The sequence below is a fragment of the Perognathus longimembris genome, chromosome 7 (genome assembly GCF_023159225.1).
Source record: "Perognathus longimembris pacificus isolate PPM17 chromosome 7, ASM2315922v1, whole genome shotgun sequence".
NCBI classification, from domain to species: domain Eukaryota; kingdom Metazoa; phylum Chordata; class Mammalia; order Rodentia; family Heteromyidae; genus Perognathus; species Perognathus longimembris.
The window spans coordinates 72479491-72497878 of NC_063167.1; the positions used below are offsets into that span (position 1 = coordinate 72479491).

General features: G+C 41.6%; 1 protein-coding gene across 1 annotated transcript in view; it reads right to left on the bottom strand.

Moving 5' to 3' along the window:
• The window catches only part of Notch2 (notch receptor 2), a 141923-nt gene that overhangs the window by 122821 nt on the left and 714 nt on the right, over nt 1-18388 (bottom strand). The window lies entirely within an intron of this gene.

Genomic DNA, 18388 nt, shown 5'->3' on the forward strand with positions numbered 1-18388 from the left:
TCACATTATCTCTGGGCACTAGTGAACTTACACTTGTAATTCTAGCCACTCAGGAGACTGACATCTGAAGATCACAGTGTGAAGCCAGCTGGGTCCAAAAAGTCCAAGAGACTCTTACTATAGGTTACAAGCACCATTGTCTAGTAATTTCAATTTTGTCAGCTAACATAGTATGACTTAACTAACCACTAGAAAGCCAGAAGTGAAAATATGGCTCAAGTAGTAGAGCACAAACCTTGCGTGAAAAAGCTTTTTGTGTAAGGTCCTCCTGAGTTCAAGCTCCAGTACCAGCACTAAAATAAAATAAAATAAGTATCATATTATCTGTGGGACTACTGCATTCCACCAGACAGAAAATACATTCTTTATTGTGGCTGAGTGTGTTAGCTTTGAAGTTAGGCAAGAATGATTCTAGTTTCAAGCTGGTGCCTAGTTGGCTGACTAGTGAGGTGACCTATATCACCATTCCTTCACTCTTCTGTAAACAGAAATAACAGCCACCCTAAAAGCTAAAAATCTCATCTTCTCAAATGTGTGTCACATAATAAACCCCAGTATGTGGACGTTATTGGTACCCACAGATGCTTTGTGAGAACAGATTTTTGATCGCTTGGTTCACTCTGTTAACACAGAGTTACAGTATCACGCACATATCTATAATTCACATTCTCCATGCTCAGTGTATAGTCCTCCTTTACAGCAAGCAACTTCAGCTGCTCTTTTGTAAAGTTCAAATAAAAGAAAAATATTTCACGTGTTTTAGGTGTATTTGAGATAACGTGTACCACTTACGTTTTCTGTAAACTGTGTACTGACATATAATTATAAATATCTTGGACTCCAAAAGAAAACCTTTCATTGTGCTTCCACAATGGAAAAACAAAGCCTTAGAAATAATTACAGAGGGAGCAGAAGGAGTGGTAGAAGAAAGCTTACAAAATCTGAAAAATAGAAGTTGGAACTCTGTCTTAAAAACAAAACAAAACACAAAACCTGACAACCATTTGTTCAAGGCTGCCAAAACCTGAGATAAGCAAGCTGTCATGGGAAACAAATGTGAAAATATAAAGCTTTTTTTCTGAGAAAGAAACTCCACCAGGCCTGGTTAATCCCCTTCTGAATCACTAATGACACGAAACCTGCTAAGTTTTCTTAACTTCTACCAAGAGGTCTGAAGGGACAGGCAGGAGCTCATAGGCAATATTCTCTTTTGTCTCTGCCTTCAGTGACTTCTTCAATATGGCCACACCTCTGCCCTCCCCCACACCCTGCTAATCTTTCACTGCTGTTGGCACTGATACAAACCCATTCCAGACCTCAAAAGCCAGAGGTCAACATACTGATACATCATTTGAGTAGTGAGTCCAGAAGAAAAATCACTGACCAAAACTCAAAAGCACAGTTTCTGACCCTGACCCCTGACCCTGGCTCCAGAACCTTTGGTCAATCACTGCTTCTATGGGCCTTAGCTTCCTGATTTTAAAATAAGGATGGATTAGTTGGGAGGAGAGGGTCCCGTGTCTGAGATCCCCAAATTCCAGGAGCCCCTGGGGTTGTAATGAGGGATGAGGGGATAACTTTATTATTTCGGAATGTCAAACACAAATAACTAATTGGCTACCTTACGCTAATTAAAACATCAGGTCCTTTGGCCTACACTAGTATTTCTCATGTGACACTGGATGCTATGTGATGACACTTGTCACATCCCAGGAAATCTGAGAACAAAAAGTATTGGACCTGACACTGTTCTCAAAGCTGCACCTCAGAAAAATCATGATACCACTAAACACAATATCAAAAAAAACACCAAAAAACAGGAAATGGGGACATTATTTAATACCTGTTTATGCCATTGGTAGAACAGACAAATTGCTCCAAATTTGGAAGTATATCCCATTAAGGGAACACACTCAAATACAGTCTTCAATATTTTCCAAGTCACAGGACACTAGTAACTACAGTCTTCAGGTTGAAAAGGTGAAGCTCCTATTTCCTCACCAAAGGCCTCCATTACTCATGTGCTTTCCATTGAAAAAAAGACCAAGTCATCAGCCAGTGGCTCCCACCTGTAATCCTAGCTACTCAGGATACTGAGATCTAAGGATCAAGGTTTGAAGCTAGCATGAGGAGACAAATGTGTGTGACTTTTATCTTCAATTAACCAGTACAAAGCTAGAACTGGAGGCATGAGTCAAGTGGTCATGACACCATCCATGAACAGGACAAGCTGAGTGGGAGTTCAAGCTCCAGAAATAACACACATGTGCATACACATGCAGACCCCCCCCACACACACACACCACACACACACACGAAAAGGAAGGTTGGTCCACAATGTGATATAAGATACCACTAAGTATTTACATACTCTTACTCTGTGCTAGACACTACCCCATGAATCTAACACTTATTATTTTAATCTTCATAACAGCCTCAACAATTACATCATTACCCTCATTTTATGAATAATGACACTGAGGCCCAGAAAGCTTTAGACACAGGACTAGCAAGTTTAGATCAAAACTAATAAGTATCCTAACCTTTTTCCAAAAGCTGACACTCCTTCTCAAAGAGAAGTCTCTATAAACAGAAACAAGAATGTCCCCAGGCAGAGCCTATGGTGGTCTAGGCCAGTGCCAACAGCAATCCTCAAAAAAGCTCATCTCTGGGGCTGGGGATATGGCCTAGCAAGAGTGCTTGGCTCGAATATACGAAGCCCTAGGTTCGATTCCCCAGCACTACATATACAGAAAACGGCCAGAAGTGGCACTGTGGCTCAAGTGGCAGAGTGCTAGCCTTGAGCAAAAAGAAGCCAGGGACAGTGCTCAAGCCCTGAGTCCAAGGCCCAGGACTGGCAAAAATAAAAAAGCTCATCTCTATAGCCAATTCTGACACACATATTCACCTTTAATGGGAGCTCCTACTTCTCTAAATTCTGTTTGAGTGTCCAGGTGACCAGTACATCAACAGTGAGAAGGCAAAGATCATCAGTGCATCAATCAACTAATATCCAACCATTTCTTAATGTGAAGATATAAAAGTTTCCTAGCGGGTTGGCTTTTCAAGAAGTTACTTTTAGAAATTAACTTTTTAGTTATTCATGTTACAAAAGGCACATGTCTGCAACAAAGCAGAATAAACAAGCATTATGGGGACAGGTCTGAATCTCAACTAAGTCACTAAATGCATAATCCTGAGCATGATGCAAGCCTCAGTTTCTCTATTTCCCTATCTCATAAGGTTGTTGTACACAAAGCACTATGGAATCTAAGGCCTAGGAGCTTGTTGGGAGTAAGGGTTTGGACTACATCCCTCTAACTGGATGACTCTCCAACACCCAAAGGCCAATGAGCCTATACTCTGAATTCCTTGTGGGCAACCCAGATAAGTACTAGGTCTACTACCCAACAATAGCTGTGTGAATTAAATGAAGGGACATGATACATGTAAGCTCCTAGCAGAATGTCAAGTAGTAAGAATTCAACAACTTTCTTAAAAGAAAAAAATGTGACAGGGAAAAAAAAAAGTCCAGCCACAAGTTTAAGTCTCAATTCTGGCATATATTACCTAGGGATAGACAGTGGCATGCAAATCATCTATCTCCCTCTCAGACTCCCTTTCCAATCAAGTTTTTGTTCTGTAAACTACAAGAGGCTACATTCATGATAGTTGTCTTATTTTACAAAAAGAATAATTTTCATATTAACTGTACTTATTAGGTCCTTCCAAATACTATCTGGATCTTTAAAATGGAAAAGTTGAAGCAGAGAAATGTTAAACACAACAGGAAGGCTGAAGGTTCCAGACGTAGGATGGAAACCAAGGCTAAGCCAAAATAAATTCAGACCAGGACAAAGCCAAAAATCTAACAAGACTTGAAAAGAGTTGAAACTAAATCCTCACCAGCCTGGCCTTTGAATCAGCAGCTTCAGCTACAGTTCAGACATTTCAATGCACAATGGAAAATAAGCATTCTCTTCCTCCCAGGAACAGTACCAGACTTTAGGGTAAGAAATTCACTATCAAATCTCTTTCCCATTCAAAATTCAACTGTGGAGAACAGGGCTAGCTCATGCCTATAATCCTAGCTGCTCAGGAGGCTAAGATATGAGGAGGGCAGTTCAAAGCCACCCCAGACAGAAAATTCCATTAGACTCTTATATTCAATTAACCAACACATGCTGTAGGTGTGTCTCAAGTGGCAGAGCATCAGCCTTGCGGGGAACAAAGCTATGAGACTGCACCCAGACCCTGAGTGCAAGCTCTGGCATACTCACCACAAACTAGTCTTCATCTGACTGGTCTTCTCTTAGCTATTTCATTTAAAAACAAACAAAAACTTGCAGTCCTTCAGAGAGATTTCCTTCTTTAGCTGGTCAGAAATGTCCTCATTCCCCAGGTCTCTTCTTGCTAAATATGGGAATAGCTGGCAAACAACCAGCACAGCAAATTCCAGTGGTACTTAAGAAAGCATTCATATTGCCTGAAATTACTCTGAACCAAACACTTGAGACATGCAAGGCTTCAGCTCAAGCACTCAATGTCAAAATCAGTGGGGAGCCTTAAGAACACAGAGCTTGGGGGGAAAAAAAGCAATCTATTTTTCTTTATTGCTTCATTCATCAGCAACAACACTGATCTCTACCCACAGCACACAGCACTGCATGAGGGCAGAGGAGGCTGGAGCGAGAAATGGAAGAAACAGGTGGTGTCAGTGGGGTGCCAAAACAACAGGTTGTGTCAGTCAGCTGGACCCCACAACTAATCAATTTGATGAGGGAAGGGGGAGAGAATTGTAGTTAACCTGCTGTCCTACTCAACTGACTGACTAGACCATGGTCCAAGCTTATCAGTTAGGTCAAAGTACCAATATTAGCAGTGATACCGGACACAGAATTAGTATCAGCAAAAGGTTGTTTGTTACATGCTTCAAAAAGAAGTCTTGATGCCAGTGTCTCACACCTATAATCCTAGCTACCCAGGAGACTGAGATCTGAGGATTGAGATTTGTAATATGGAGGTCAGATCTGGCCAGCGAAAGAGGGCAGAAGCTGACTCCATCTCCACTATCTCCCCAGCCCCTCTGCTCAGGCCTGGGAAGATTCCCTCTCCTTGTAAACAATAGTGCCCACCCCCCCATCTGCAAACCAATTCTTGATGGGCGTGCCTGGGTTCCTACAGGAAGGGAAGCCCCATTCCCAGGTAATGGGAGTTCCAGAACCCCAAGAGACAGGGGTGGACACATGGCCTATAGGTTACTGAACCTGTCTGTCAAGTGCTTGGAACTAGGAGCTTCCTGTGACCCTGCCCCCTTACCTGACCCTATTTAGGGGCAGGCCAGCTCAGGTGCCATTACACCATGCCACATGTTCGAGTCTTGTGTCTGTTGTCCCCATGGCGTCCCAATTCAGCTCTCCATTGGTGCTGAATTGGTTTGTTGGTGCTTGGAAATCCTCTGGAAATAAGTCTCTGTGCTGCTGTCCTGTTTTGTGTTATATGTTTTTCTGAAACCTGGGACCGGTACATCTGGAACTTCCCCAATAAATCCATCTTTTTACTTGAAACTGTCTCTGAGTGGTGGACTCTTGGAGGGATGGGGGATCCCCCTCCCCCTCGGATGCCATTACAAGATTCAAGCCAGCTCAGGAAAGAAAGTCCATAAGACTCTTACCTCCAATGAACTCCCCCCAACCCCCCAAAAAAGCAGAAGCTGTTCTATGGTTCAAGTAGTAAAGCACTAGCCTTGAGCACAAAAGCTCAGGGACAACATCCAGCCCCTAAGTTCTAGCCCCAGAACTGGTACACACCAAAAATACTGTCTATCCATGAAAAAGGACAGTCACAGATTACGCCTCATCCAACCCAACCCACAAATTTGGCTCCAAAATACAGTTTTCTTCCAACATCTTTTTTATTCAATATTAAAGTAAATGTGTTCTGTACATCAGTTTGGTAATAAAAATTTGAAAAAAAAAAAAAAACAAAAATAAATAGATAAAGTAAATGTATTTCCTGGGTGCATATAACAAATAGCATATTGCTTTATGATACAGTGAGATAAGAATTTTTAAGGGAACAAATACTAGTATTTTAAACACTGATCATCTTGACAATGGTGGCTCATGGCTGTAATCCTAGCTATTCAGCAGGCTGAGATCTGAGAACCATGATCTGAAGTGAGAGAAGACAAATCTATGAGACTAATACCAACTAACCAACAAAAATCTAGAAAATAGGGGTGTGGCTCAGGTGGTAGAGCACAAAAAAGCTAAGGGAAGGCTGGGAGTGCTTGCTCAACATGGATGAAGCCCTGGATTTCATTCCTCAGGACCACATAAACAGAAAAGGCTGGAAGTAGCGCTATGGCTCAAATGATAGAGTGCTAGCCTTGAGCAAAAGAAGCTCAGGGACAGTGCCCAGGCCCTAAATTCGAGCCTGAGTTCAAGCCTCAGGACTGAAGAGGGGGAAAAGCTAAGGGTGAGTGTGAGACCCTAGCTTACTGGGAAAATCCTAAAAAGGGAAATTCCTTTCTGTATGAAGATTAAAAACACTTACATGGGTAGACAGGGACCTAAAACCAAATATGCAATCAAAGGAGAATGGTCAAAATCAAGGTAGAACTATTAATTAGAATGTTATTTTACGGGCTGGGGATATGGCCTAGTGGCAAGAGTGCTTGCCTCGTATACATGAGGCCCTGGGTTCAATTCCCCAGCACCACATATACAGAAAGCGGCCAGATGTGGCGCTGTGGCTCAAGTGGCAGAGTGTTAGCCTTGAGCAAAAAAGAAGCCAGGGACAGTGCTCAGGCCCTGAGTCCAAGCCCCAGGACTGGCCAAAAAAGAAAGAAAGAATGTTATTTTAATCACAGCTCAATGGTGCCTCAAACCTGTAATCCTTGCTACTCAGGAGGGTGAGTTCTGAGGATCACAGCTTGAAGCCAACATGAATAAACTACTCAGAAAAGGCTGGAAGTAGTACTGTGGCTCAAGCAGTAGAGCACTAGCCTTGAGCAAAAGAAGCTCAGGGACAGTCCAGGCCCTAAATTCAAGCCCCAGGATAGGATATATATATATATGTACATATATATACACATACGCATATGCACACACATATATACATACACAAACACACACACATACATAGACACACACATATATATAATTTGACCTTTCAATTTTTGGAGAAAAAACCTTAAAGCACAAAAAATATTTACAAACTTCAAAAATAATGAGAAGAAAACTACATGAATCAATGACTTTTTTAAATCTTAGGGTAGTAAAAACCTACATATATTCCAAAATATTAACAGTGGTATGACTATATTTTTCATGCATTTTTCTAGATTTCTGCAAACACTTTTTTCAGTCTCATACACATTTAAAAAATCTTGTAAAGATGCCAGAGAAAGACAGCAAGCCATGAAGAATTAATTATGTATAAACACAAGGAATAATTCTGTTTCTATATAAACCTACCTAAACTGTTACAATGTTTACTTTTAGTGACAACTATTTTCACAAATATCTTGGAAAGTATAAGGCACCTGAGTCACTCTAACTGAATTGTTTCTAGCTTCAAACAGTAATAAAATGACAAAGACTCACATACCTCATAGTATACTCTTTTATCTAAAAATCCTCCTAAAGATTAGGAAAGTGCTTTAAATGTTGTAATAAAGTAAATATCCTTTATGTATCCAATTAACAGAGCTAGCAAATGAATAGAAATCTGCATCAAAGGAAAACACATAGAAACTAATAATAAAAATATATATTTCTTCAAACTTCAATCAGATCTGAAACTTTCTAAACAAATACATCTGAAAAAAAAAAGTTAACTCCAGGCATCTTGGCTCACACCTGTAATATGGGCTACTCAGGAGGCTGAGATCTGAGAATCATGTTTGAAACATAGGTAGGAAAGACAATGAGACTCTTAGCTCCAATTTTAACCACCAAAAAGGCCAAGAAGTAGCCAGGTGAGGGTAGCTACTCAGGAGGTGAGATGTGCAGATTAAGGTTCAAAGCCAGCACAGGCAGGACAGTCAGTGACTCTTAACTACAATTAACCACCAAAAAAGCCAGAAATGGAGCTATGGCTCAAGTGGAAGAGCACTTGCCTTGATCAAAAAACTCAGGAACAGCATCTAGGCCCTGAGTTCAAGCTCCAGAACTGGCAGAAGAAAGATGAAAGAAGAAAAAAGAGGAGAAAGGGAAGATGGGGGAGGAAGGAAAGGAGGAAGAGGTTGGAAGAGGAGGAAGTACTACCACCACAAATTTTTAAATGCACCTGTGAGGGGGTGAGGCTAATTGGTATATGCTGTAAACATGTCTGAAAATGTAACAATGAATCCCCCCCCATATAACTAATGAAAGCTAATAAAAAAAATACACCTGCCTTCAAACAAGGCAGTATACTTTAGTAGGTAACCACAACTTCTTGCTCAACATCTTATTCAGCAGGCCAAGTTGTATTTTAAAGGGATGCTATTTGTTAAATGAAGGCATATTATTAATATCTGACTCCACTCAAAATACTACCACCATATCTTCCTTACCTCACAAGACTTCATATGAATAAACACATATATGGGTGGGAGAGCTACTCTTAACCCAGAAACAGGTTCTGCAACACCAAAGACCCAACCCGTCTTTGTGTGGCAATGAGTCTGTCATGGCATGGTATCTGGCTGATCAACTGAAGAACCCAGAGTTACTGCATGTCTGCCAATAAGTAGCAGAAGGAACCAACCTGGAGGCCAGAAACTGCCCTAGGCAAACCTCCAGGGCTTGCCAATGTATGCTGCATAGGAGGAGAGACCCAGGCCCCTCATTTCCTGGCTAAAAGACCAGAGGCACCACCAGTGGCAGCCATGGTAACTGGCCAGACATTCAACAAGGGCAAGGGATGATATGAGGACACCCAAGAGCTTGTTGATCATATCTAATAATGCACAAGCTTTTGAGAAGCTGGTAGGACAGGGTTTTGCCAAGGCAAGTACAAAAGTATGATTAATCAAGGCCACCAGGCAACTGCTCTGGGTGTGTCTATCCTATACTTCAGTTGCTGCCTCCTGCAAGTGGAGTTTCCTCAGCCCTGACACTGAGAACTGGGCCTTCCAAAGAACACAGTTCCATCTTAACTTGCCCCAGATCCGCCTGCCTTTCAGGACTGAGGACACAGCTCTCTGTATGGCCACAACCCAGTAATAAACACCATAACAATTGCCAAATTTATATTTATACCTCTACTGGACAAAGAGGTCTTTGTTGTCCCCCCATCCCAAGTCAAGTTTTGCTACTTCTAAATTACAACAGAGAAAGAGGAAAATGGCTGAAAGTGCATAAGAGCAGACAAGCCTAACAGGGTGAGCTAGGGCTGCTGTTCTCTGGTGGTATTAGGACCTTGCGTTCATTGTTCCTCTAGATTCTATAGCTCCTAGTCACCTAGACTGTGGGAAATTGCTCTGAAGAGTAAAGGTAAGTGACAAGTGACTTCTCCCTATTCCTGTGTGCTGCCCATCTGTCTTGTCACCAAAATGACATCAGCTCTTGAGGGCAGAATCATACCTTCAATTTGCCCAATGACTCTCATACACCTCAAGACCAGAATATCCTGCCTTCCTACAACATACCAGGAGAAGCACACATTGAATGTGCCAACACACGACAACCCCTGTCCACTAGTCCACCAGGAAGACAGCAAAGCAACAAAGATGGATGATTTGACAATCAATAGTTAGGAATCCCATCAGAGAATTACGTAAAAATATACTTATTTACATAATCAATATAAACCAATACAGTAATTGCTTATCTTTTTGCTCATATGACTCTTAACATTTGGACTTGCTTTCTTAGTTTCACTCGTTTTTATATGTTTTGTTTGGGTTTGGGTTTTTTTTTTAATTTATTGTTATTTAGTTAGTTATTTTTGCCAGTCTGTGAACTGAGGGCCTAGGCACTGTCCCTGAGCTTCTACCACTTGAGCCACAGCACCACTTCCGGCTTTTTCTGTCTATGTGGTACTGAAGAATTGAACCCAGGGATTCATGCATACTAGACAAGCACTCTACCACTTAGTCACATTCCCGGCCTGGGATTTTTTTTTTTTTTTTTTTTTTTGGCCAGTCTTGGGCCTTGGACTCAGGGCCTGAGCACTGTCCCTGGCTTCTTCCCGCTCAAGGCTAGCACTCTGCCACTTGAGCCACAGCGCCGCTTCTGGCCGTTTTTCTGTATATGTGGTGCTGGGGAATCGAACCTAGGGCCTCGTGTATCCGAGGCAGGCACTCTTGCCACTAGGCCATATCCCCAGCCCCAGGATTTTTTTTTAACTTGGGGTCTGGGTGCTGTCCTGAGCTCTTTTTCTCAAGGTTAGTGATCTACCACTTTGAGCCACAGCACCTTTTCCAGTTTTCTGATGGTTAGAGATAAGAGTAGAGTCTCATGGACTTTTCCTGCCCAGGCTGGCTTTGAACCTATATCCTAAGATCTCAGCCTCCTGAGTAGCTAGAATTGCAGGCATGAGCCACCAGCTCCCAGCCTTTTTTTTTTTTTTTTTTTGCCAGTCCTGGTCCTTGACCTCAGGATCTGAGCACTGTCTTTGGCTTCTTTTTGCTCAAGGTTAGCACTCTACCACTTGATCCAAAGGGCCACTTCTGGCTTTTACTATATATATGGTGCTGAAGAATCGAACCTAGGGCTTCATGTATGCAAGGCAAGCGCTCTTGCCACTAGGCCATATTCCCAGCCCTGTATTTTTTATGTGTATGTATGTGTTTGGGCAGAAAGCTTGAACTCATGGTCCTGGTGCTCTCTCTAAAGCTAAGAGAGCTTAGCTTCTTCACTCAAGACTAGTACTCTACCACTTGAGCCACACCTCCACTTCTGGCTTTTGCTGATTTAATAGGAGATAATAGTCTCTTAGATTTGTCTGCCTAGACAAGCTTTGAGATCCTCAGATCTCAGTCTCCCAAGCAGCTAGGATTATAGGCATAAGCCACCACCATGTGGAGCTTTTTTTTCTCCTTTCTTTTAAGGGTACAAAGTATTTTCAACCACACAGCTACTATTCCCCCCAAGAACCGATTAACAGCAAGCATCCTCCTACCAGGGAATACTGAGTAGTTTATCTGAGACTAAGCCTAGGAGCATAACTTTCACATCTGAAGCCACCTTCTTTTTCCCATCAAAGACAATGACATCAAGTGTGTTTATAAAAGAAGCTGTCCTGGGTTCTAATAGACAATTCTGTTCTGTTCTAAGAGGCATTAGAGTCCATCTTCATTTTTACTTTGGAATCACCCATTCACCCCTAAAGTCAGGATTGGACAAAATAAGTGACTTTATATCTCTTCCTAGGATCATCTATGCCATCAGGTATGCATTCTTGAGTGAACAATTAGATGACCTCTTCCTTACTGGTCACTAAAAAGATTGTAGAACTTCTAGCCATCCTTGCACCTCAGGTGGTACTCTTTTTTTTTTAATTTAATTTATTAATTGAACACAAATTTTTTGACAAGGTGTTGTGCAAAAAGTGTACAGTTACATCATAGGGCAGTGTGTACATTTCTTGTGATATCTTACACCCTGTTTTTCTTTCCCTTCCCTAGGTCAGGTAGACATATATACAATACACAATGTATCAAGAACATATACAGTATCCACGTGGCCAAGCCCAAGAAAATTCGCCTAGGGCTTTAAATGTAATGTCGATATTAGACAATATGTCAACAGTAGTCTTATATGAATGTACATACATAGCTTTTGGGCTATTGTATTCCACTGAGAGGTCAATTTTTTACCTTTATATGTTGAGTAGTTGTTTGGTTTTAGTTACATACTGTTGGGTCGCTGCCTCAATCCTGTGGGAAATACCATTTGACAAGCAGTTTTTGGTTTCACAGACCTAGTCTCTACTGTCTCTCCGTCATCCTTTCTTAACAGTCATATATCAGGGAGATCATGCCCCTTTGTTTTCTGTGTTCTAGGCTTGTCTCGCTCAACATTATTTGTTCAAGTTCTGACCATTTCCCTGCGAATAACAATATTTCACCATTCCTAATCGCTATGTAGTATTCCATTGTGTATAGGTATCAGGTGGTACTCTTATGGAGAAAGAAGACTTCTGCCAAAGTCCAACATTACACAAACATTAGTCCTGTGTGTGTACACGTGCACACAGATACTAGGGCTTGAACCCAGGGCCTGGGCACTTAGTTTTTCAACTCAATGCTGGCACTCTACCACTTGAGCCACAGCTCCACTTCTGGCTTTTTGGTGGTTAACTGGAAATAAGAGTCTCACAGACTTTCCTGTCCTGACTGGCTTCAAACTCTGATCCTAAGATCTCAGCCTTCTGAGTAGCTTGGAATAGCCACTCATGACCTGCTGAATTTTAAAAGCTTTTGTCATTCCATGAGACAACAAAGCAAAACTTTGCAGTGATTGATTAAGTAATAAAAAGGACCAGCATAAAGCCAGGCATGGTGGCAGATGCCTGTAACCCCAGCTAAGGCAGGAGGATCCTGTGCTTGAGGCCAGCCTCAGTTACAAAGGGAGATCTTGCCAGGGTCCATGGCTCACACCTGTAATCATAGCTACTCAGGAGGCTGAAATCTGAGGATCACGATTCAAAGTCAGCCTGGGCAGAAAAGTCCCCATGAGACTCTTTTCTCCAATAAACTATTCAAAAAAGCTGGAAGTGGTGCTGTGGCACAAGTAACAGAGTGCTAGCCTTGAGCAAAAAGAGGCTAAGGGACAGTGCCCAGGTCCCAAGTTCAAGCCCCAGGACCAGCAAAAAAAAAAAAAAAAAAAAGAGGGAGTGATGGGGAGCTACAGAAGACTATAGGTAGGTCAGCTTCCATCTAACACTGTCTTCTCAAAGGAGATGAGCCCAACTACCTGCCTCTTCTACAAAAGAAAATATCCCAACAGTCAGATGACCTCTTGAGAGTAAGACTGGCTGCTTAGGTGACTGCACATTCTGCATTTCCATACAAGTTTCACAGGACAGAGAAGGGCTGTGTGTGGCAGTCTCTGCCCTCAAAGAACAATATCTTGTTGCAGAGAAAGCTCATACACCATCTGGCTATCTCAAGTGCATAGCCTCCTCTCAGCCTAGGTCAAGTTTGTAATATCTAGCTTTAAGAGAAGAAATTTCAAAAAGATCATCAAAACAAATATAAACCTAGTTGCCATTGAGGTAAAAGAAACTACTCTTCCCAAAATGGCTAAATTTTACTATGGTAACTGAAAAAAATAAAATTGTTGGCCTATGGTACAGGAAGCAGTAGCAAAGTGAGAGGCAGGGGGTGGATACCAGTGCTTTGAAGTCAGATTCCAAAGTCAAAGTGACCTTTAAAAATAGCAGAAGGAAGTAAGTGAGAGGAGGAAGGAAGGAGAGGGAGGGAGGGAGGGAGGGAGGGAGGGAGGGAGGGAGGGAGGGAGGGAAGAAAGAAAGAGAAAATGAAAACTCAACAAGTCAAAATGATAAGCTTAAATAAAACATCTGGGGAAGGGGAAAAAATGGTTTTTCCCCCAAACAAAAGGTAAGAAATGAATTGCAATTACCATTTAAAAACTGTCCAGGAGTACCACAGTATTCAGAATAAGAAAATGACTGAAAGTAATAGTTCAATATAACAAATATTTATTGAGTGCTTATCAGATGCCAAAGCACTATGCCAGGTAGAGGGGTATTAAACAAATACATAAATGAAAAGACACAATTCTTTTCCTCAAGTACACATTAACAATAAGTACTTGAGGATGTTCTGGTTTTTGTACATAAGCTCATTTGTATGGAAGCACTGTAGAGACCAGAAAAGGCCCTGAACCTGAGGATCCCAGACAGAAACTCTCATCTCAACTCTCTAATGGGCTGTGACTACAGCCAAAGTACATAAGAAAATGGAGGACGGAAACTGGACCTATCCTACATGGGAATCATGCCAATTAATAACAGACTTAGAGAAAAATTCTGGTCTTCGAAAATACTACCCATATGGCAGAATGACAAAGAAAAAAAAAGCAGAGTAAGAAAGAAAATGTTTTGGTTTCAAGTAGTTTGCAGAGAAAATTAAGCCAGAAGAGTTTGAAAAGGATGGAAAAATAGAAAATAGATAATATCAAAAGATATTCAAGAAAGGAAGCACTTAAATATGAGCTATAAATTCAACATGATATAATGACACAAAAAATCTCCCTACATTGTCACTTATATCATGCCTTATAACTTTTTCCTCCAAAACCATTTTGGGCAAATAAAGAATCCAAAGTGATATATAAATAATGCCTGAGGAAAAAGAAGTACCAGAGAAAAAAGCATGTATATCATTTAAATATTCTGAAATCCTTCTAAAGAGATGATGGAGACATACTGTGAGCAGATGAACAAAATGACATTATATTCTATTGCTTTTATTTTAGCCATTTCTAAATTACTTGAGAGAAGAGTAAAGATGAGAATGGCTGGTTCATTGTGGAAATTATTAAAATCTATTAGGAAAGGTCCCATATATTACCTGAAGGCAGATAAAATGGAATTAATCAGGAATTCCAAAGAGATTCCTGTGTGAAAATCACTTTTAAACCTTTCTTAAGAATACAGATTCCAGGGCTGGGGATATGGCCTAGTGGCAAGAGTGCCTGCCTCATATACATGAGGCCCTGGGTTCGATTCCCCAGCACCACACATACAGAAAATGGCCAGAAGTGGCGCTGTGGCTCAAGTGGCAGAGTGCTAGCCTTGAGCAAAAAGAAGCCAGGGACAGTGCTCAGGCCCTGAGTCCAAGCCCCAGGACTGGCAAAAAAAAAAAAAAAAGAATACAGATTCCCATTCTATGCATCTATTAGAAAGAAGGACTTGGCCTCATTCATGAGGAAATGGAAAGACTTGGAAAAAAAATCATACTAAGTGAAGTGAGCCAGGCCCAAAGAAACATAAACTCCATGGTTTCATTCCGTGAAAACAATTAGTACTTGTCAAGGATAGTCCAAGCAGAGGAGCACAATAGCTCAATAGCAATGTACACATGCTCATATAAGATGATCCTAAGTGAAATGAACTACAAGATTTGGAAATAAGTGGTTTGTTTTTTAAGTCATTTCCAATGTACCCTATGAAATTATGCCTTTTTCTTTTGTCTTTCTTCCCCATGCTTTTCCCCCTGTTGTCACTGTAACTGACTTTGATACACTAGGTATTATATGTACATTTACTGTAACTAGGGAAGGGAAACACCAAAATGGAGAGACAAAGGGTAAAAGGCGAACCAGTGCAACAGCAATACTTACAAGACAGTATGCTGTAAACCAACCGTACATCTCAGGGGAGGTGAGGGAGGGAACTGAGGAGGGGGAAAGGTGCGAGAAAAAATGGAGGTGGTAAAAAAAAAAATGTACTCACTGTCTTACGTATGTAACTGTAACCCCTCTGTACATTATTTTGACAATAAAAAATTGTTATAAAAAAGAATACAGATTCCCAGGACCACTCTATCAGAATCCCTAGGTGCTGAGTACCCAGGGTGGCTCCAATAACTCTGACATAGTCAGAACACATTAGTTCTACCACTGAGGGGCCAGGGAACAGAATCACTAGGAATGGCAGCTGAGAGCAGGAACTAGAGCAATGCAAATTTTGTGGGCAAAATAGAATTTCTGTGGGTGTTATACTTTTAAAATGTATTATAAGGTTTCTCTGAAGCATTAGAGCATATCCAGTGAATTTAGACATTCTTTAAAGGTGCTGAAAGTCAGCAAAGACAATTTGGGCAAACCAAAACTTGCTCCTCTTTGTCCTAAGAAACCTTCAGAAACCATAGACTGGGAATAGGGTAGAGAGATGCCAGCAAGAAATGACTAAATTTTTTTAAAATAAGGAAAAAAGGAGACTACAAATAAATTATTCTTCATTCTCTCCAAAAAGAAGCAATAATATAGAAAGAAAAAGGAGGGCTATACATGAATCCCTGGGTTCGATTCCTCAGCACCACATATAAAGAAAATGGCCAAAAGTGGTGCTGTAGCTCAAGTGGCAGAGGGCTAGCCTTGAGCAAAAAGAAGCCAGGGACAGTGCTCAGGCTCTGAGTCCAAGCCCCAGGACTGGCAAAAAATAAAATTAAAAAAAAAGGAAGAAAAAGGGACCATAGTTTTATGGTAAATTTTAATCTCCACCTAAAAAACAACTGTGTGTGTGTGTGTGTGTGTGTGTGTGTGTGTGTGTGTGTGTGTGTGTGTGTTTAGAGAAATAGAATTCAGCAGAGAAATGATCTGGAGCACAGCAAAATAGGAAGAAATTTCCCATTGCAAAGCAAAAGAAAACAAGGCACAAGGGGTGGTCCTGGATACCTGTTTATAAAACCAGACAGATGGGTGACAGCTCTTTGCCTTAGGAACACAGTGATGTTTAAATTAACAGTTGGCCACAAGCCAAGCACAGTAACATTCAAAAGTTTGGTAGGGTGTGTTATAATTGGTACCTAGGCAAAACACAATCATAATAAATTAAGAGGATTCACTTCTGGACTCTGGGAAAACATAAGATCTGTACCAAGAAACAGGCTTTTTAATCTCTTCTATTACAGTAGGTTAGAGTACCTGTTTAAGAATGGACATATGTAAATCCTCTATCCTTTGCCAATCAGTCTGATCCCTTGAAAGCTAATTAGCAATAGCAGTCCCTCAGCAGAGCCTAAGTGTGAAGGCGTTCCATGCATTGGGCATTACAATGAGAGAAGTACTCTTTGCTAGTCATCCTGTTTCTGACATTGGGCTTAACATTTTCTGCAAATAACCTTACAAGCATTTTTATTATTTCCTACAACTGTCTAAAATAGTTTATGATTCTAGTCCTACTTCTTAAGTGAGAAAACTTCAGGTCATGAAGACTAATTTGATAAATAAAAAGCTTAACTTGTTAAACTTAAAAAAAAAAGGGGGGGGGGGGCTGGGGATATGGCCTAGTGGCAAGAGCGCTTGCCTTGTATACTTGAAGCCCTGGGTTGGATTCCCCAGCACCACATATACAGAAAATGGCCAGAAGTGGCGCTGTGGCTCAAGTGGCAGAGTGCTAGCCTTGAGCAAAAAGAAGCCCGGGACAGCACTCAGGCCCTGAGTCCAAAGCCCAGGACTGGCAAAAAAAAAAAAAAAAAAAAAGGCAAAAACACCATGATGTCAGTTTTTATTAAATAGTTCAGAAAAGGCAATTTTGCTTCATTAGGACACAGCCTCCTGACCCAATTCTGAAACTGTTAGGAACCTAGCGGTATATGAAAGATGAACTTTCCAAGAAGTATCTGGCTGGTACTGAACAAATTAGTACTGTTTTCAGGTGATAAATAACTGTGTTCTCGTTTAAACATCTGTGATTGTCAAGCCAGCTGCCTATTAACAGTGAACAAAGGCCATATTTTTCTGACGCTCATCTTCTTTGAAAGGAGCTGAGATTCATGTACTAGTTTTTTTTTCTTTTTTTCTCTTTTTTGTTTTTGTAAAAGTAAAATCTTCCTTCAAAATAAGCTCTGGCAAAGAAGGGGCACCTTTCAATATAACAAACATGCATGAGACACAATTCCAGTGGAAGCTCAGAGTTCCGAAAGAATAAAACACTGCCTCTTCTCTGAAAGAACTTTCTGAACACCTTTTGAAAAGTGCCACGGACTTAATATACATTCTACAATTAGCTGGGTAATTCTATTTCCATTTTATTGGTGGGCTCATATAGCAAGATTTGAATCCAGGATTACAGAACAGAGCTCCCAAGCTCTTTCCACTCAACATTCAGAGAGGGGGAAAAAATCTAGAATCTACAAGCGTGAGTGGGATGGGTAAAACATGATTCGTGATTCGATGTCCTTAACTTGGCCCAAACGTGTTACAAAGACCTGGAAGCTATCTAACCATAGAGTTATGGCAAACACTTCAGAATCCACACATCTACTTTTCCTCGCACTGCACGGCCCCACCCCCAACCATGCCAAAAGAGCAGCCAAAAAAAAAAAAAAAAAAAAAAAGCGGCTGCCAGGTTGGAGGAGTTGGTGATCGTCACACCACATTCCTGGGTCTGGACACAGCCTGGAACAGCAGCCCAGCTCCGCGCCTCGGAAAGAATAACAGCAGTTGAGATTTTTAAATCATGGGGCTGGCTCAGCAAGCGGCCACACCAGTTCCCCCGCCGCTCCTGCCTCCACCTCCCCAAGCCTCGGGCCCCACGCCCGACTAGCCTCACACACCCACTGACTCCGCGGGACCCCGGCCCACGGTGCTGGTGTGTCAGAGCCCGGCCCCCTACCCGACCAAACCCATCCAGCCGGACGGCCAGCTTCCCCAGGCACAGCCGAGCGCGGCTGGCCGGGAGCCCGGGCCCCCGCTCTCTC